The sequence below is a fragment of the Pseudomyrmex gracilis genome, unplaced genomic scaffold (assembly GCF_002006095.1).
Source record: "Pseudomyrmex gracilis isolate BER0280 unplaced genomic scaffold, ASM200609v1 scaffold_3, whole genome shotgun sequence".
Classification (NCBI taxonomy): domain Eukaryota; kingdom Metazoa; phylum Arthropoda; class Insecta; order Hymenoptera; family Formicidae; genus Pseudomyrmex; species Pseudomyrmex gracilis.
The window spans coordinates 1,339,231-1,361,064 of NW_018020587.1; the positions used below are offsets into that span (position 1 = coordinate 1,339,231).

The 21,834-nt window shown below is 39.1% G+C and overlaps 2 long non-coding RNA genes across 2 annotated transcripts; both read right to left on the reverse strand.

Annotated features, from left to right (window-relative positions):
• Positions 1 to 556: 556 nt before the first annotated feature.
• On the reverse strand, positions 557 to 1,725 carry LOC109855693. The gene is made up of 4 exons (XR_002250328.1): positions 1,664 to 1,725; positions 1,335 to 1,382; positions 899 to 1,092; positions 557 to 757 (listed from the first exon to the last, which is right to left on the reverse strand). It is a non-coding gene; the product is annotated as an uncharacterized LOC109855693 (long non-coding RNA).
• A 1,617-nt stretch (positions 1,726 to 3,342) lies between these two features.
• LOC109855502 lies at positions 3,343 to 3,900 on the reverse strand. The gene is made up of 2 exons (XR_002250299.1): positions 3,710 to 3,900; positions 3,343 to 3,562 (listed from the first exon to the last, which is right to left on the reverse strand). It is a non-coding gene; the product is annotated as an uncharacterized LOC109855502 (long non-coding RNA).
• Between the last annotated feature and the right edge of the window lie 17,934 nt (positions 3,901 to 21,834).

Below are 21,834 nucleotides of genomic sequence, written 5' to 3' on the forward strand. Positions count from 1 at the left end.
CCGCGCGTATCCCGCGCGTAATAGTGAATCAGCACAGCGTTGCTCGACCTCCTATCGGCGACTATAGAAGCCTTTCGACCTCGGCATCGACCTCGGCGATTTATTCGCTCGTAACGAGATAAAAAGAGGGAACGGGAGAGGAAGGTGGAAGAGAGAGGCAGGTAATATTCATAGTCGATGCCGTTCATTTCATTATCGTCATCGTCATCGTCGTCGTCGTTGTCATTGTCGTGTGTCGTCTTCCGATGCTCGAGAAGAGCCATCGGCAGGTGCGTCACTCACGCCGTCTCATCGATTATCCGCAAATCGAATCTCGTATCTTTTCATTCCGTCTCTCCCATGGATAAAACGTTTGAAAGAAACGTTCGGTGGATCGGCGATTAGCGATAATCGCACTCCAAATGCTATTCGAAGTGATCGAATGCGAAATAAACTTACGTGATATATCGCACTTATCGTCGAATTAAATCCGAATAAACATTTAGAGTAGAAAAAGATGAGGAATAAACATACTGAACGAAATCAAAGATCTATTAAGATTTTGCTGCATAAAATGTTAAATTTTATTTCTCTAAAATTATCGAGACAAGAAAAAGTTCTTTTAGTTCACGCAACCAATCGTAAGATACGCCATAGTGCTAAGTGAGAAATCCAATACCTTCATCTTTGTGTTGTAAAATAATAGATCTGTAATGAATATTGCCTGTTCATTATTTTGCAATACTTTCCGCAAGCAATGTCTGACTGTGGACGCTATCTGTAATATACATTTATATAATTATGTAAACATAACGTGAACATTATTATAAACAAAGAAGTGTGTGAAAAGAAAAAATTGAATAAAATTGATTTCATAGTTTTTTCAATAATAATAAGTAGCAATTTAAAAAATATTTACTTTGATAGTAATCATTTTTTAGATGACATAGATATTTCCATTCCTGCATTGCTTTGTGACGCTGCCGTTATTTTAAACATTTTCGGAGGATTTGTGTCATCTTCGTCTTGTGCTAATGGTTGAGCCGCACGTCGCGCTACATGCGATTTCATCGCAGCATTTATTGCTCCTTTCATGTTATTACCATGGCTTGCCTGTTTTTTTAAATATACAAAGAGACAGAAAACTTAAAACGTAAATGAAATAAAATATTTAAATCGCATGTGTGATAAATTTCGGAATAAGTTAATTTCATAGTGCATTTATTTTTTGCGTTTTTATCCAACAAAATTGAATAAAAAATTTTGTGTAAGATTGAAACACACATCTGTCGAATCATTTGCAGTATTTTTATATGTATATAAATAATTGTTAGAGTCATATTATTTTTACTTACCGCTCGCATTACGACCATTCCATTGCTCATTTCTATATTGACAGATAACTGAAAGAATTACAAATGCAACTATACATATGTTCAAAAAGAATTAATATCAAATATGTATAAAAGAAGACGAGTGATGTGTATACATTAACGCACATACGCACAGTGTTATTTATAAAATATGTTTCCGCAAAATTGTGATATTCGAAATTTTTTCAAAAAAATCGAAATTACACATATTATATTATTATGTAATATTATTATGTAATATAAAACGTGTACACATACGTAAGTTTACACATCACTTGTTTTTGAAATTTCACGCAAATTCGATTTCTCACCACTGCCAGGCAAAGTAGCGCAATGATGATTGATTTGACCATTGTGTTTGATTTGATGCACATCATACACTGGTTGGATCAAGACAGTTTTTCGCTTTTATACAGATGTTATAATCGATGTGACACGCGCTACACATCACATCTTAAGATGTCCTTGCGTGAGAAAAAATAAACACGTCGATGTGTATCGTGACCAGGAAGTAATGTAATTTTGGTGATTATCACGCCTTTTTGTGCAATTTGCGACAGGGATTTGATGCACGAGTCATCAAAAATGGTGAATAGTGTAATTATAAAGTCTCGTTGTGCTGCAACAATCAGCGAAACATATGTTATTATCTGTATATTATTTTTTGTGACGCAATCGAATCATTAGTTCTTATCGTTTGCAATGTAGCACAATGCAACATTGCACTTCTCGATTATTATTTATGTCTACTCTGCGCTTCTCTATCGGAAGTACCTTTTGGGAATATTCTAGTGTAAAGTTTTCTTTAGGTTTTTATGGAAGTGGTTGACATATCATAATTTTACCGTTTTTGCTTATTTAAAACAAAGAAGACCGATTCTTAGGTCAGTATTTATAGTCCGATCTTTAAGATGTCATATCTTAAATTTATCTTAAGATGCTGCACAGATCGTTTTATTGGCTGTCAAAGCATTTCAAAGGATAAACAATGATCTTAAATGTAAGATCAGATTATATGAATATCAATTTTACTTTTTCCAATTGTGACTATAGTTGTGAGACTTAGAATAAAACAAAATATTGCACTTTGTAAAACTGGTTTAAAAAATATATTGCTTTTTACAAAACAATTTAATAGCAATAAAAATATTACTTAAAAAAACTATTGTGATAGTTATAATTCGAGTCATACACAGACATGTGATTGATATGTAAAATAAATTTTAAATCAATCGTTTTTTAATACTTTTCGATAAAACATAGTTTTAAAATCTCTTTCAGAGTACAGATATGTTATAAAAAAATAGAAGTTTGTTTTTAATCTACTATACCAAAATCATATACAGGAATCTTTCCTTTATTTTAGAATGTTCGTTTTCCTCAGACTAAACTCACTGAGTAAAAACCTTTTTGATGCTTTAAACGCCGCTCGAAATGAGCTAGAATGCTTGTGACATTTTGTTTATTAACTAATATTCTTGTTTTAATTCTCATCTCTTATTTTAGCATCAATATTTTACAAAAAAATTTTGTACACAAGTATACGATTAATTATATTTATAATTTTAATTGTTCCTGCTGCAAAAATCCACTAATTAAATTCAAGTTTAAGAAAGAAATGTATGTTTGCTGATTTTTAGTATCGTAAAATATAAAGATATCTCAAGTAAATATGCAGTCTTCAGTTACAAAAGTTTTAGAATAAGTTTTCAGTTACGTATAATAATAACTTTCTACATATTAATGGATATATATCAAAAAGCATATTTTAGTGAAAATTTCATGGTAAAGTCTTACATACTTAATTTCAATAAAAGCGAGTTTTGTTATGCAAAAAAATAATTTAAAGAGAGAAGTGTAACTATTTCATATATTTAATATATATATTTATATGTTCACAATATATGTATCCACAATAACATTCTGTACATACTGTAGAAAAGGAAAAGGAAATAAACACACGGGGTTGACTTAAATTAAAAAATAACAGTTTGCTGTGCGAAGTGCTAAAGTTTATTGCTCTATAATCATCGAGGTTTCTCTTTTAATTCGTGCATAAGATGTGCCATTTGTAAGTGAGAAATCCAATCAGCTGTACATATACTGTAAAATAATGTTGAATCGATATAATATCCGCATAGAAGAAGAAATTGATATGGATATCTTCGATCTATTATTTAGCAGCATAATCGACATCAGATTGACGATATCTGTAAAACAATTTTGTATAAGTACATAAAAAATACATAAAAACTTCTTCTATAAAGTAGGCAATCTTAAAGTAACCAATGAAAGTGATTTTATAGTTTTATATTGAGAGAGAGAATGGTAGCTAGAGTATTTTGAAAAATACAAACATATTTTGTGATTGCATTTATTTTTTTCCAGATCCTCCTCCCATTCCTGCTCCTCCTTCAATTCCAAATCCAAATCCAAAGCCTGCTTTAGCTCCTCCTCCTCCTGATGGACTATCTTGTGCTGAACGTCGTACCAAATTTCTCTCAGCACTTATTACACTTCTTAGCATGTTAGTATCTTGGATGGCTCTCTTTTTGAGATATGCACAAAAACTTAATATAAATATAAGTAAAATAAAACCTGTTTCTAAATAAATTTTATTCAAATGTCGTGAGCTAAATTTGAAAAGAAGTAAGTTTAAATTGCATAGATTTTAGGTACATTTACTTTTTAATTCTATTCGACAAAATTAAACAAAAAAGCGCATACATTTTCACATTTGTAAGATTAAAAATTTTATTACTTTAATACAGTTTTGTAATATTTTTAGATGTATAAATATGAGAGTATGCATGTAGTTATGAGTATATTATTTTTACTTGCCTTTTGCATTATGTTTATTGCATTGCCCACTGCTATATCAGCTAACTGACAGAATTACAAAAATTTTATATTATGTAATAATTATTATCTATGATTAATATAATTATTTTTGTAATAAAATATATAGTAATCAAAGTTAAATTTTTATATAATATAAACTGATTGATGTAATAAAACGCATCGTTATATTATCTAAATATATTATCTAAATAATATTTTCTATATAAATTTTTAAAGTAAGTTTTTTTAAAATAGTTCAAACGTCTAGTTAAATCTATGAGTTATTACGTAAAAAAACTATAAATTACTCTAATTTGTCTGATCTGTTAAATGTTTTCACAAAAAAATTATTATTTAAAAGAGTAAGTGGTTTTTGGATTTAAAAAAAGATATCGAATTTAGATAGCAACATATTAAAATTATTAAAATTTAAATATATTTAAAACAACTTGTACGCATATATATATATATATATATATATATATATATATATATATGTGTGTGTGTGTGTTTTACCATCAATTTTTTATGAAGTTGTAAATAAAATCGATTTCTTACCATTGCCAGGCACAGTAACGCGATGAAGATTGGCTTCATTGTGTTCGATGTGATGCACATCATACACTAGTTGCATTAGACAGTTTTTCGCTTTTATATAGACATTATAACGTGCATGACATGTTTTTTCTGCGCATCTATGTGCGGAAAAAACAAGCTAACGTGTTTCGTAATCAGGAAATATTGCGATTTTTGATGATTATCGCACCTTTTGCGCAATCTGCGACAGGATTAGATGCACAAATGTCAAACACAAAAAGTAGTGTAATTATAAAATTTTGCAGTGTTGTAACAATCTATATACTTTATTATTTGTATATAGCTACACAGAAACAACGAAGTTGCTTCAATTAAAGTTGACGTCACAAATTGCCACAAAAATAAAAAGTTTATTCAATTGCATATGCGATTAATTTAACATTTAGAATTCTAAAAAAATTATCTGCTGTATGTAGCGTAATATTAATGTTGCATAAATAGAATATATTTTATATAATTCAACTGAGTTATTTAACATCATTTTTTCCGTGTAGATTGTTTCTTTCTTGCGATAAAATTAAATTGTTAGTTCTTATTGCTTGCAATTTGACACAAAGTACGGTGAACTTCATAGTCATTATTTATGTCTTTTCTGCCCTTCTCTGTCGGAATGTTTGTGGAAGTATTCTAGTTTAGAGTTTGTAAAACTTATTTGTGGAAAGTTTTCAAAACTAAACAATTACACGTAGATACAAATAAATGAGAATACCTATTGTGATCGAAATTTCGAATCAAAATTAAACCTTTTTTTATTTATTATTTCTTTATTTATTACATTCAATATCAGTCACATACTGTCGAATAAACCCGCGACATTCTTAATTATGACTTCATACGCCGAGAAAAGAAAACAGTCTATAACCTAAGGTTTTTTTCTTTATTGTAAGATATGATAGGAATATATATAAAATATGTAGAATATAAAGTTATCAGAGATCAGTTAAGCGTAATAAAAAGTAAATATTATTTCAATATTTTAACTTAAAAATTGATTTTTTTGAAAATTTATATTTATATAAATATTATTTTTCCGTAGAAAGAAAAAGAAGAGGAAGAGAATAAAAAGAGAGAAATAGAAAGAAAAACACATCTTCTCTCTCTTATAGTAAGAATTTTACTAGACTCTTGTAATAAACATTAATCACAATAGCAAGGTTTGATATTTGGAAAGTTGTTTTAAAGATAGAATTGTAATTATATTCTTCTAGATGTACGATGGTTCTATATTTTAGAATAAGAAAAGATAGGAATACAGGAACATATTGAATTGAATAACACGGTTTTGCTGTGCAAAGTGCTAAGATTTTTATTGCTCCAAAATCATCGGGGTTTTCTTTGTGCATCTACTTCAGTAAGACGTGCTAAGTGAAATCCAATAACTTTCATCTGTGCTGTAAATAATGAATCTTTACAATATTAGGAAATCTGCGTGAATGTTGTCAGCATTATTCCGCAACGCGTGCGATATCTGTCCGGTGACATCTGCAAAATAAATTTATATAAGTATATCGAAACAAATAACGCAAACTTGTTTTTACAAAGAACTTTGAAGAAAATTGCTTCATATTGTTTTGGAGAATAATATTACCAATTTGAAAAATATTTACTTTAAGGTAGTCATCATTTTCCTTATTTTCCTCTTCCCATTTCTCCCATTCCTCCCATGCTTCCTCCCATGCTTCCTCCGAAGCCTCCTCCCATACCTGCGCCTCCTCCCGGCATTTGTGCTACTGGGTTTGCTGAACGTCGCACTAAATGCGCACTTTTCGCAGTATTTACTATACTCTTCATGTCAGCTTTCTTTTTGAATATGCATAAACACAAAAAAACTTAATATAGATATAAGCAAAATAAAACACATTTATAAACAAATTTAAATCAAATATAATAAGCGATACGTTTTGAAAGTTTGAGTTACATAAATGCTATGTCTATTTATTTTTTTATTTATTTTTTATTGTGTCCTATTTGACAACATTAAACGGAAATTCTTATATATCCTTGCACAAGATAAAAAATCAAAAATGTTGGCAAAAAATTAATGCAGGTTTGAAAAGTGCAGTATACATTAATGGTTCAATATATCTAATGTTTTTACTTACGCCTGGCATACTATTGGGTGTTGCCATACTGACTGATAACTGAAAAAATTTACATCATTTTTAACTATAATGTACTCTAAATATACGTATGTAGAATTAAAAAAACTAAAAGTAAATTTACATACCATCTATTAAAAAAAGCAAGTAATGTGTATTCACAGTAAAAAAGAAAATGTTAATTTTAACGTTTTTTTTACATATTCCAGAAAGTCTACTCTAAATTTTAAGGTAAACTAACTCATTTGTCATGTGTTACTTATTAACAAACTAATACTATGAATTAAGTGACACAATATATTTATATTTATTATTTTAACTTTAACTGTGTTGTAAAAATAAAATAATTAAAACCTACATAAAAGAGTAGAGTTATAACTCGTAAGAAATGTGAACTTCAAAAGAACATTTACTTTGGATGTTAAATTAATATTGATTTTTTTAGAACAAATCTCAAAACAATTAGTTTTGTGAGTCACTATATAGAAAATCATCAATTATTGTATTGTTCAATTTGTGTATATTATTGCGTTTTTATAGAAAGAAAATAAAACGTTTTTTGAATATTTTTAACAATATCAATTTTATTCAAACACATTACTTGAAATATATATTCTGTAAACTTGTATGCGTGTACTTGTATACATTATGGTATTACTTTTTCTCTAGAATTGATCAATAAAATTGTAAATAAAATCGATTTCTTACCACTGCCAAGCAGAGTAGCGCAATGAAGATTGGCTTGATCATTGTGTCTGATTTGATGCACATCATACACTGGTTAGATCACGCGGTTTTTCACTTTTATATGGATAATCTGCGCGACACGTGACGTGTCCGTGCGCGGAAAAAACAAATTGAAACGCATTGTGGCCAGGAAATAAAGTGAGCTTTGATTATTACATCTTTTGCGAGCAATTTTGCAAAAAGATGTGACACATAAGACTCGTCAGTAGATATTAGTATAATTATCAAGTCTTGTGTCGCTCTGCAACAATTTCTATACATAATTTGTTACGATAAAATCGATCGTCATTTTTTATCGCGCGCAATTTGACAATGTGAAATTTTTTTAGTATCAATCATTACGCATGTTTATTAGAAACACTGATTTGATCATTTTTTTCTGTAAGATTTATATGTATCATTATGTGCGTGCAACGTTCTTTAATTTTTTTCTAATAATGTTGATAAATATCATTTCATTGATAATTACAAACTTTGTCTCAAGTTTGACAGTTTTTGCAAACATTTTCAGTTGCATCGCAAGTTTTTCCACGTTGTTATTATAGATATCTGTGTTTGACATCTTATCTTTTAATCGTTATTACAATGCACGCATTAGTTATGATATAACATAAGAAACGCAAGGTCTTGCAAACAACGTGTTATAACCAGCATTGTGTTTTGTCTGTGATATAAGCAAGACGACGTAAATATCAACAAGATTAGAGTAATTAAAACTTATGCTCGCTATTTAGTGACGTTGTATATAGGAACGCATAATGGTGTTTAATGCATTTATAAATTAAATTCTACTACGCGCGACGTTTTAAAGACGCGTCGCTCATATGGTCTGCTAATAAAACAAGCTTATTATCAAGCAAAACCTGTTGTTTTACAAAGTAGTTTACGAATAAATTTACATAAATCTTAATATTTCTTGAAATGAAAATTTCATGTTTCTTTTGCTATTTCGATGTAAGCCGAATTCGGATGTAAACTTCAAGTTCGAGGGAGAATCGATAATTTGTAATGTTTTTTATTTGCAATCCCCCTCGCCCTCGACTACATTTACAACAGCGTAATTAATTCGTTCCCGGAGATAGTAAAAGCGACAGGTGTGACACCTGCCTGCGACGTAGCACTACCGTTACCCAGCTCGAGATGAGCGAACATTTACATCTTACGGAGACCGTTTTGCGAAAGGAGGCCCTCGGAATGATGACCGCCGCGGAGAGATAGCGCGAATAAAGCCGTCAAAAGAGCGCGCGTATAACAAAACCTAGAGATCTCTACGGGGAACAAGGCCTCGACCAATTACCGTGAGTAACTAGTCATATCGGCACAAGTAATCTGCGTTTTCGCGACGCGAGAGAAACGGTTGGAGGATATTCCGACGTGTGACGTTTATCGCGCGCACGAATAACTTTCCCCTTCCGGGAAATTTTGATCAAAATGCGCGATGTTGTGCAAAGCAGCGATTAGTTTCAGCCCGAAAGAGTTTTACCGAAACAGCTGCTTTCAATTTGATAATTTAATCCGTTTGATTTTTTTTAATACTAGCACAACACAGGCGCGCGCTACGCGCACGCTATTGTTATGTTTATTTAACGTGTTGTCAGTGAACACAACCTGTCACCGCGATGACAGATAGTATATACGTCTTATAAACCATATTATATAATACACATATGAGAAATGTCAGAAATAACGCATGAAAATCAAACTCAAAAAATAGTGAGAGAGAGAAGTGGAAAAACAACACGTGACTAAAGTTACGTGACAGGGAAAAAGGTAAAAAAGAGAATACTATATATATTATATGTAATATTCTATATTTATATATAATACACACACATACGCATATATGTATATATATATATATATATACATATATATACCGTAATCACGTGACCGAAGTCAGTAACACCGCCGCGGTCGCGCGACCGAGGTCATTGACCCCCCCCCCCACCAAGGCCGCGCGGCCGAGGTCAGTGACCCCGCCAAGGCCGCGCGGTTGAGGTCAGTGACCCCGCCAAGGCCGCGCGGCCGAGGTCATTGACCCCGCCAAGATCGCGCGGCCGAGGTCAATGACCCCGCCAAGGCCGCGCGGCCGAGGTCAGTGACATTACTCTGTAGTATGTATATAATACATATAATACAATATAAAGTATAATATTATAAATATATAATAAATTATATGTATAATATGTATTATTTAATGTTATATATAATATAAATTACAGTCACGTTATTTTTACGTGGTTTTTCTACTCTTTCCTGTCACCTATTCGATTCGACTCGATCAACCAACCAACCAATCGGCAACGCGGAAAAGAGGCAACAATAGGTGCGATATATTCGACTCCAAACGCGCATGCCTTTTTTAATATAGGATCTGACTCTCTGTATGAAATTTATATGTAGTTCGTATCGAGATTACTCAGGAACACTTTAGCTTTTTCATTAAACAGTTCATGATTAAATCATTCATGATTAAAATCATGAAGCAACGCTGTGTTAATCATCGAGCAATCAAATTCAACCAGAACTGTCCATAAAGTTTTTGCACACGTAATTCTTCTCTTGTCGAAAAAACTTATATCGATTCATAAAGTAATAAAGAGCACGAGATGTTAATCCACCAACAACATTTACGTTAATCCGTTACCGGGGCGAATCTACCGTCAGCTTTGGAAGGGGCAAACGCGCGCGAGAAGAGATTTTATTCGCGCCGGAAGAAAAGGGTATTAAAGCGGGGATTTATTACGTTGACAGTAGAAATGCATTAAATTATATCCAAGCACTCATTTCGCATTTAATACGCTAGCAATATTTTATACGCGAGTGTAATTACTCGTAACTGTCCTGGCGGATGTTTTTCTAGGCGCACGTGACCGAAAGCAGCAATTAAAAAAAGAAAAAAGAAAAGAAAAAAAGGTGTGTGCATCGCGGTGGCCGCTAATGACGCCGTTCCGCATTTACAGTTACCGCAGAGCAAACGACGAAAAAAGAACCGAGAGGAAGAACCGAGACGGGGGAAAAGAAATAATTTATTAATATATCACGGCGCGTGCGGCCCGTAGGAGATCCGACTAATTAATTCGTTTCCACGTCTTTTCTAACGATACTTCGGCGCGTTGCGCCAAGTCGGAAAGATTAGATTGTAAGAATCAAACAATTTCGAAGGAAATATTGTGCACGCGATTAAATAAAAACAAATTAGAAAATAGCAGATATTTAAAAGAATAAGAAATAAAATATTAAATTTGCGTTTTTTGTTTCCGTGTATTGAAGATAAGAGCAGCGAAAGAGAATAGATAAAAGACAAGAGAAAGAAAACCGATGATTTTCGTCTTCGATCGCGGCTGTGAACCGCGAGATCGCAAAGAGGACACGCGAGAAGCGCAGGGGACACGACGTGGTAGTATCCTCTCGCGTTCGGTTTTTCAAGCGTGCCTCTCGAGAGGGCATGGGGCCTGATTGCGCGGGATTCCCGCTTTGAAGTGGCACCGCCGATGTTCTCGAGCCGTCTCGACTCGTTACCGCTATAGGATCAACACTCTTTCTCGCTCTCTCTTCCCTTCTCTCTCTCTCTTTCTCTCTTTCTCTTGTCTTTTCTGCGACTCCCGGATGTATGCGCGATTCGATTTCCTACGGAATATGCGCTTAAAATAGAAGAACAAATCAGAAAAGATAATTTTGTGCGTCGAGATTAGCGATTATTTAGTTGTAATTGTACTTTCACTTGATCGCGTGAACCGAAATTAGAAATTCAAAGAAACGCAAATGGGAGGGAGAACGTGTCGAACGCAGAGAAGACGAAACTTTTAATTAGCGCCGCCACTTTTCAATTTCTCGCCCCTGTCGTCACGGACGGGAACAAAAAACCGAGGTGACCGGAGCTCTAATCTCTCCGGTCCCATGGTGCCGAAGCAGGGCGCAAGTCCCGACACTTTTTGCCGCTTCTCGAACGAGGGCCAATTAATTGTCGAAGCTCAGACTGTTTGTGCGTGATTTCTGCTACCTGAGTTTTCGTCAACGGTCTTGAACTCTCTCGCTTTCAATAAAAAAAATAACGTAATTAGTTGAAATACAAAATAACGCAATATATCTCGAAGAAGCGCTTTACATATCGTTGCTTTTTGCGCGAATAGAAGATTCCAATCGTGCGTTATCCGGCGCACGTGCTTATTCGCTCTCGCACCTGCATATGTACGATATGAAGCATACGCGCAATTACACACACAACCGCACTACCTTGTATCGTGGAATCCGCGAGTGGCGCTGTCGAGAGAAACGACGCAAAAAGATAACGCACCCTCCGAACATTTCGGATTCCAGCCACACCGGAGAATAAACCCTCCCTCCCGCCGATCCTATCGTTTTCCTTTATCTTCCTCTTCCTCGCGGTCTTTGAGTTTCTTGACTCGCTGGATAATTATGTTCCCGACCCTTATATTCCCCTGACTTCGAACCTTTCCACAAACGTATCGGCCTCGCCCTCTCTTTTCTTCTTTTTTTTTTCTCCTCGTGATTCTCTACCTCGCGTCCCATCTCGAAATCGCTCGATGTTTCTTCTGTCCCGATCGTGCGCGTGTTGTTGTCGTTCATCTTCGTACACTTGACACTTTGTTGCGACGATACATCGATGAAGAAATCTTTTCGAAAGCGCGAAACTCCTTCAAAGAATTTAGAGTCTTGCGATGAAACAAAAATTAAATCTGATACGTTCGAATTCTACGACGATATTCTATCGATCAAACTTTGTTTCGCCGTTTGAGAAACGTTGATTAGTTTCGCGAAAGAAACTCTCGATCGAACGAAAGGGAGCACGAATTTTCAGATTCTCCGGAGAACGTGCGAAAGGAGGCTCCGGCGAGTAGACCAGACCGGTGCGAGAGCGGGCAATTACATCGGGGAACAATTACAGGTTGGCACGTCTTCGCGGTCCGTCGTCGCGGCTTTTTCTGCGCGTCCTGGGATTCCGACGACAAGGAACGCCTTACGCGGGATGCTCCTTTCGTGGTACGGGACGATGAGAGAAACGAGAGGCAAAAGAAGCAGGACGAAAGAAGGCAAGAGAAAAAGAAAAATAGATAGAGAGAAAGAGAGGGAAAGCAATATAACGTCCACTTTTTGCATCAAAACGTAGTGTATTACGGATGCTCCGAAACTACGCCGCGACGGTAAATTATTCCGTAAAATATCTCGTTCAAGGACAAATTACTTCTCCGACGCACAATATTCGCCGGAATCGCGACGCGAGATCGCTCGATGGTTGCGCTTATCTTGAAGATGCTTTACGGCCGCGCAGAGACACGCGTTGTACGGTATATCGACGCGCGAGTGTCGATATACGCATAAACGCGATTTTTCTAACGGCGCTTTACGACACGCGGCGGCGTGTAATCTTCTCGCGGAATTATCACTTGCCGCGATAGAGAGAGGAGACGTGCTCTCCCGCATCTCCGTGAATGTTCTCCGCGGAAAAAATAACCGTCCGCTTACGAGCACGCATCCGATATCTGCCTACGTCCAATTATTCGTAATTAGTTTTCGCGATTGTCCACGCTTCCGGTTATCCCGTTAATCCATCGCACTACCGTTTTACTGACCGATTGTTCGTCGCGAAAAAACGCAACTATACACACGCGGACGTACAATAACTAATACCAAAACTTCTTTTCATTTTTCTGATAGCAGTAAATTGAGCTCGAATTAGCGCTGTCAGAGTTACAGGACAGGCTGTTTAGCGTAATCGCGGCTTTAAGTCATCGATGCAATCGGAAAAGTCGCGCGCGCGCGCCGCTTCTCCGATTGCATTGATGACTTATCGATTTATCATCGTGTCCACGTGGACCTGAGAAGCTGAGTCGGCTGCGGTTCGGTTAGGTCGCGGCCAGGGATCGTCAGGGGTCATACACGTCTCGCCGTGGCGCGATGATTGGCGGAATGCTGCGCGCCGTTTTACGAGGCTTCGGGGACGAGCGCAGGCGAAAAAGGGGTAAACGAGCGTCGTGAGGGCCCCGCGAGAGATAGACGGTATTGGTAGAACGACGACAGGCCCCGGGGAAGGGTCCAAGAAGGCCCTTGAATGCTCGAGAGAGAAAGAAAGAAAAGGGAGGAGAAAGAAGACCGTGCGAGACAGCGGTGGAAGCGCGCGCGCGCTGCAGTTATAATTTGATGCAACGCGGCCATAAAGAGGATTACGCGCATAGATGGCTATAATTTTCGTGGAAAATAACGTAAGGGGTCCTCTTCTTTCTTTTTCTTTGCTTCTCTCGCACAAAAGCCTCTTCTCTTTCCTCGCCTTTCCTCGTGTCTCTTTTATCGTGGCTTCTTCTTCTTCTTCTCCGACTCGTATCTCGCTTGTAAGATTCAGTTCGTTAACTTGGGACGAGGTGGAATAGCTCTACGTGGAAAACGCATCGAGATTTTTCAGTTGTTTCATAACTTTTTCGAGAGACAAATGATTTTTTCATGAGAACACGTTTCGATTTTTATCGCAAACGATAACAAAATCTTTTATAGTATATTTTCTCCTTTTACACATTGATATTTTTTATTGATGTAAACACTCAGATATCAAGAAAGCTAAATCCTTTTTGCAAAAGAAAGAGAGACAAAAGAAAAATCCTGATTTATCCACTCCAGAATATCGGGCTTGCATCGTCGATTTCGCACGTACGTCAGCTCGCTGCGAAGAATATCCTACCCGAGCATCGTCGGTATAATTCGTTGCGATCGCTCGCTATTAAAATCCGTCCCAATTAAGGTCTGCGCGCGAAAGCTGCGGGGCAAAGGGGTCACACAGCGGGACTTAGGGGAACGATACCGACCATCAGCGCGCGGCTTATTTTCAGGGGTCAGGCCATAAGCGACCTGGAAGCCACCACGCGAGGCGTGGCGCGCAAACAAACCGGGCGGCGGCGCGGCGATGTTTCGCGAACAACAAATCAAACCGACACCTCGCACCGCCGCCCGGTATAATCAGCTAATTCGCGATAACAACTTAATTCGGGCCTCCGGTAGAGGTCCGATCAAACAAAGTGTAACCACTTAATTTAGCTTAACGATCGATGGGCGGGCGCCGCGGAGGTGCGAGAGCGCCGCTTGCGCGCACACACGGTGTTTGTTGCTCGATCGATCGCGATCCCGGATCGATTATCGGTCTCGTCCTTACACCGGTAATGATCATTGTGCCCGCACATGTGTGCCCCGAACCTGCGGATTCGCCGAAATTTGTTTCGTTTCACGGGCGCCTCGCGCGAAAGTGTATATAGCATCAGATTGAACTCGTTGAACCCGCGTAGCAAAAATGCAGAACATTTTGAATCGGAGGTGGTAAGTGCGTTACAGTTGAGTGTAAGTAATAAAAGAGATTTTTATTTTTAGTCAGTCGCTGTTTTTATGGAGTAAAAATCGCGAAAACGACGCTTTCTCAGATACGGGCAAGGAAAATACGTAAGCGTTGTAAAAGGCCACGTTTATCCGCCTTCATCGTGTTTCTTCTGCCTGCTTACAAGAGAGCTCGTGATATATGACTCGGCGAACCCGGACGTATTTTCTGTGAGTATTATGAGCGTCAACAGTCTGATGTTGTACTGTAACCCCTCAGCGCGGCATTAAATGAGTAGCTTCCTTCGAGCGCGAGTATCTTTCAGAAGCGTGGAAAATGAGAGAAGACATTTTCGCATTGCTTATTAAGCTAAGTTCGATTTTCGAGAAGATGAATATTTGGTAGAATTTATCAAATGGTGCGACGTCGAGATGATGATTTATCGACGCGGAAGTTTTTTCGCGCATATTCCAGTAGTTACTTCGCACCGAATTAAGTTATGATAAACACCGAATATGTATGCGCGAATTCTTATTAAAGACGTAGATTATTTATCGCTAATAGACGTTCGTAAATGAAGTTTTGTCGCGAAATATATGCACGTAATGTGAGATGACTTATATCGAAGATAAATGAATGAAGATGAGACGTCGGATTTAAGGCTTATACTGTTTGTTTTTTTTTTCTCGAATAAATCGGATCTGACGACGACACGACGATGTAAGAACCGACGACAAAATGGTGATGAAGCGCGGCGAGGCCGCTTGCAAGGCCGTTGCCCCGACAATGATTTCACGGGATTGCCGAGCATTAATTAACGCACGGTAGAAATAAAGTGATAACAGTACCTACGTCAGACAATGATTCATGTTTCTAGTATTGCATCCCCCCGTCCCGGCCAAGATGAGTTATACGTGTGATTGTGGAGAGGATGACACGGAAAAAAGGAGTGCCGATATAATTGTTCAGCGGACAATTTGACGATCGTTAAGAGGTCGTTACAAAATTTCGCGACGAGCTGTTGAAAGGTGAAGAATATTTATCGAAATTTATATTTCAAGTCTATTTGGTTTTTTTTTGTTAACTTTTAATCTTTTCTGAAATCGAGACAGAGACAAAAAAATTGACGTTAAAAACTCAGCGAACGCTTTGCTCGTTAATGACAAAATAATTTTACCTCTGATGTATTCTTTGACTTACGTCGATTGAAATGTCGTCTGACGAAAGAACTTGGTTGTCACGAAGAAATAAAAATTTAGATCCCTTCTTGTCCTACTGACTTTTCGCTGATTGCCTTCGTCGTGTCTCTCGTTTTCGCGATTATCGCAACGCTCAGACTACTGTTACTTGTTGAATACAGAAGAAGGCTGCGGCATCGACGCTACACATAAGCCTCTTGTTCGCATCGATGCATATTTTGTTTGTTGTGAGGCGTTAATTTTCCTCCTTCGTATGTAAAATCGATTAAGGGTATGTCCCACTCGGTGATTTGCGGCAAAAGACAGTGTAAGGTCGGCCGCGCGTTAACTGACGGATTAACTATTGCGATAACTCCATAATTTATTTCGACGCAGGTGCGCGCGCGCCGTACCTTGTCCGAAACAAGATATATATTTCCCACCACGTTCCCCCCTTTTCTCTCTCACTCTCTTCGTCTATCCTGTCCATTACTCATCGTATCCTCGCGCTTATTTTTGCGGAGAACGTGCGCAAAACTTAATTATTCGTGTACGATGAGAAACACGCGTCGCACGAATTCGATCGGTGTGTTTCAACAACTTCACTGGTAACACACAATCTAATCCAAAGACAGGATATAAAAAATCTCTCGAAGGCACTTGCACTATTTCTGACCGCAAAAGCGGTGAAAATATATTTTAAAAAAGTTACATAAAAACGCGAAATAAACACATTGTTTTCGAATGTTTTTAATAAGAAACAAATATCTCGCGAGGAAAATCTCGACAGAGTTGACGACGAGTAGGTAGATGGTTCGAGAGATTGTTCAGAAGCATCGCCGAACTATAGTCGGAGAGAGATCACATGCGCGGCATGACGTTGCATAAAGCGCGAGCGTCCCGTTACTTGCCAATAATTATTTAGATAAGTCGAGCTGTCACGCTTTCTGCAAACTAAAAGGATATACGCAGGCAATTAAGGATAGGTTCGTAGAGCGATTAGGACGAACGGGCTCAAACGATTCTCGCAGATTACGGATAGATCGCGCGCGATGCAAAAGCAGTCGCATAACTGATATCTACGACCGTTATTGTCAAAGATGCCGTTACGAGCGTCTTTTCTTTCCCGAACCAAGAGTGCGCGCGCGCGCGCGCGTGCTTGATGCTATAAATTACCCTTCCCGTAATCTCTCAATAAATAAAAATACACGGTTTTGGTCATCCGAGAAATCTGAAACCATATGCGCGCGTCTTTACAGAAGCGATTCTGTATTGTGATGACAGAATTTTACTGAACGCGCACTCTCGCTTCTCATTATCATTCGTTATCCCTTTGTAAAAACATTACTTCGTAGAAGTCCGTCGTTAGATTTTTTTTCAACGCGTTCTTTTATTATTTTCCCGAAGAACGGTTTTTGCGATTTTCGCGATCTCAGAACTATCGAACAGCCCCATCTATTTTCCAGATCGGTTTTGGCATAATTTACAACCGCCGGCGCGTTATTATCTAACCGCGAGCCACCACAATGTGACCCGCGCTGAAAGAGAAGAGAAATGCACGCACGTTGGAATAAATTAATACGTATGCCTGTGCGGTCGGCGCGCTGCGATGAGCATAAAACCAGATTTGCCGCGTTGCGAGGAATAACGCTTCGCACGCGAATCCTTTATCGCGCGCGCGCTTTTGTTCGCGATAAAGGATTCTCGTGCGATTATTTTTCAAAGCGGCAGAACGAATTAGGCGCATTTCGCGCGCGTGCATTAGTTTGCGTCCGTTGTAATCCCCGGACTTTTTCCGTTTCTAAACGAAGCTCCGTTTGACGCGCGCAAAGAGAATCATAAAAGAAAACCGAGAAAAAAAATTAAACGCTTTTGGTTTGAAAAGCTTTTTTAGAGCGAAAAATCAAAGTTCAAACTCGCGCGACATCTCTTCTTACATCTTCGCGCAATTGCACGTAAACCTAATGATACACAGTGAAATCCTCTGTCGCTGACACGCGCATGTAACCATGCTCTGTGCATCATGTACAAGCTTTCTCCTCGGAAGCTGCGATGCGTGCGCGAAACCGTAAATTATGTAGCGCGCTAACTTCAGTGCTTATACAATTTAACAATGTGTAACGCATGCGGTAGTTTAGACACGTGCTCCCGCATGTGCGCGCGCTTTCATAGTGCAACACCCATTCGTAGCACGCGAGACGATCTCTCTCTCTCTCTCTCTCTAATCACACACAAATTCGCCGAGAAAAGAAGAGGAGCTAGCTGAAACTCTAATCCGTCCGAGACACGCTCGATCGAACGGCGGCTGTCTGTTGCGCGCGGCGGCCTTAAACAAACAAAATGTGACGTCGCGAAACGGGAGGAAGCGAGACGTGCAGACAGCGCGATGAGAGGAGGCGCGCGGCGTAATAAAATGCCGCGTCGGAAATTATATCGGCGGCTATCTTGTGTGTCGTGTGTATCGGGAATTATCTCCGAAAACCACGTGACGACGGTCGGCCAAATACAAGGAGGAACGAAAACCGCACGCGGGACGCGTGACGAGACCGAAAAAGGAACGACGAGGCGTGAGAGAGCCGATGACGACGGATCTCGCGAGCGGCGCGAGGACAAAGATAAAAAAAACAAAAGAAAACAAAAAAGAGAGGAAAGAAGCAAAGAGATAGAGAGAGAAGAGTCCTAAGAGAGAAAGAGAAAAAGAAAGAGATTCTTCTTAGTTGCCCTTAGTTTGGGGTGTCGAGTGATACTGCCATATTATTATTCTCTTCTAATACCGAGCGGTATTGTGACGGAGCGAAAAGAGAGTAGCGACGACCAGGATGAAAAGGAAGCGTGCTCGTTGAAATGAAATAGATGATGGACGCGAGGCGAGGAGGAGGGACGAGAGAGAAGCATTTCTGCCGCAGAAAGCTGGCAGAAAAATGGAAACGCTCACGAGCGATGTATAAGCGATACGAGTGATTCTTTTCAGCGATCGGCGCGCCCCTTTCTATTCACTGTTGTCGTCGACTATGCCCTCTTCTTGGTCTTCCGCCAATTGGTCCGGAGCTCGGCCTGAGCGCAGCCTCCAATTTGTGCGCCACACCAAAAAATTGAATTACTAGCATTCATTATAAATTCAGATGAGTTACCCATTGTCGACACTGTCTGTAAAATCGGAGATCTGCTACGGAGAAAGAAGAACAGACGGGAGAGAGAGAAGGGAACAGAAACGTGCGGGATGAGGAGAGAACGCCGTTTACCAAGAGAAGTTTGCACAGCTCTCTGAGGTGATGAGGCGAAATCTTTTCTCGGGAGCCCGTTGTGTCGTGATACGCCGGCGCGCTTAGAATGTGCGAAGCCCCATCTTTGAGCGATTTTTAGAGAAGGTTTTTTGTGAGTATTGACTCGTCTACGTTCCAATAATTGTACGAAGTTGCGGTGACGACGGTACAATAGTTGAAGTCTACGGGGGCACGAAATGTTCGCGATCGAACACTCGCAAAAAACTGCGAAACAAAGATTGAAGTTTGCGAAGAAATAATTGAAAAGGATTCTTATGTCATTCGAATTCAAATTGTTAAATCGGAGGTTCGGGCAGTTATCGTCGATGTTGCGGTGTGCGAGGGACAATGCCACAAGCTCGGTTTCGAGCGATAGGCGATTAAAACTGGTGATTTTTTCGCAACCCGTATTCTAAACCGGTTTGTAACAAAAGTCCGAAAGAGACACACGCGCGCCCCGGGCGAGACATATTGTATTGATTAGAATAGATCTCTCTCGGAAATAAGTGTAAAAAGATACACGTAGTAAGACTCGCGATTTGCCTGACGTAAAAGCGAGGCCCGCGCCGCCGCCTCCGGACCACTTCGGGGACACGCGGAAACCGATCTGTGCGATCTCGGGACCGAGCGCGGCTTGATGTACGATCCGTTCGGAAATGGCTGTCGTCGGCAGATCGCGTCCCGATAAATCTCCCGGCTTTTTAACCGCGGACGGACTTGTCGTTCGCGTATAAACGCATCGTTTTCATCAATATTTATGTCGCGAGGGGGGCCAGCGGGACCAATTGGGCCCCGAGCTTGCTCCGGAACGGGATCGAGACGTCATCGTTGTGATCATCGTGGTTGAGAACTTCGCTTGCGGAGAGTCTCGCAAAGTCTCGGGACCCCGACTCGCGACTCCGATAATAAAGATATCCATTATACTCGCCGTGGCTTTTTCTTTCCGCGCGGAACGAGCGATTCTGTGTGTTTTGCCGGGTCCCTCGTATCTCTCTCTCCTCACGGAGTGTTTCTGCGCGTAGGTATATGTGTGCGTGTTGTTCGTTTGTTCTACCTCCGCCATTCGTTCCAGTTTCCGCCGAGTGTGCGAGCGCGATTCGCGATTTACGCGCGTCGACGATCTCTCGCCCCGGGAACGCGATTAAAATGCAATTGGCGAAAAGAACTTGCGGCCGTGAAAGAACGCGCGACGAAAGAATTCTGGCGTATAAAACAGCGCTTGTGTTCCATGAAGTTGAAATAAACGGATAAAAAAAAAATATAAATATAGAGATAAAAATATTAAACTTTATATACAATATCCATTAGTAAAAAGTTATATTTCAAAATACATGTTATATATCAAGAAAATATGCGCACGCACACATATTAATGTCGATTACGATGCTGCCGACCGCTTCGGCAGGAATGATTTTTTACATCTTGCGGATGACTGGATCCCCTTATTGGATTTAGTTCGCTAATGATTTCGTCAAGCGGTTGTAAGAAAAAAAAGAATCATTGCAGCATTCTGCAGCGACCGGTCGACTCCTCATTCAAGTTCACGAAACGTGCGCATCGAATTCGTTTAATTGCTGCGATCGCAAATAAATTCTGTGTTCGTACCCTATACATTACGCGTCTGCTTTACTTGACACCTTAAAACACCTTTATACGTTTTCTCCCCTTGCATCGTTAAAATACTCATAAAATCTCTGAAATTTTAGCGCATTATTCAATTGGTGTGTATACACTATATGTACGGAGTCGTTTTAATGATCGGTCTAATTAGCTAAGCCGACATAGTGGATCCTTTGGCGATTTATTGGCGTATATCGTGTCTTCGCGGGACATTTCTTTGCGCCGCGACGATAAAGGTCTTCGCTTTTGGTGACGGGAAACGAGAAACAGTCTGATATACTTATATAGCGGCACAAACGCTCGCCCTCCGTATATAAGCTCGTCTTATTGTCCCGGGGTTCTCGGTTGTTCGTTCACAGTCCGGTTTTTGCGGACGCGCCTGGGTGCATCCCGTCCTCCCCTCGATACTACGTGCTCCGATAATTAAGACGTTTCCATTTAGAGTTGACGTTTAGTGACGTGTGTGCGCGCGCGCGTGATGCGGCAGTTCGGATATGCGTTTTGGCGACGGCAATGGTCCGGAAAAAGCTAATCGTTATGCATCGCGTCGGTAATTAATGGTATATGATTGAGGATTGTGTTTCTGGAAGAGGCACACGGCTCGCGGACACACAGGCAAAAAAATACGAGCATAAAAATGCGAGCGCGCATTTGTGTGCGCGTATATTAGTTGGCGGACGAGAGATTTATCGGTATGTTTATTGGTATTCGAGAATATATCAAATGATTATTTTTAAATCTCTTATGTGCGTATTTACACGCATAATGGAAGCTGCGTGAAGATGAATCTTCCGTCACTGAGAAATGTCAAATAACTTT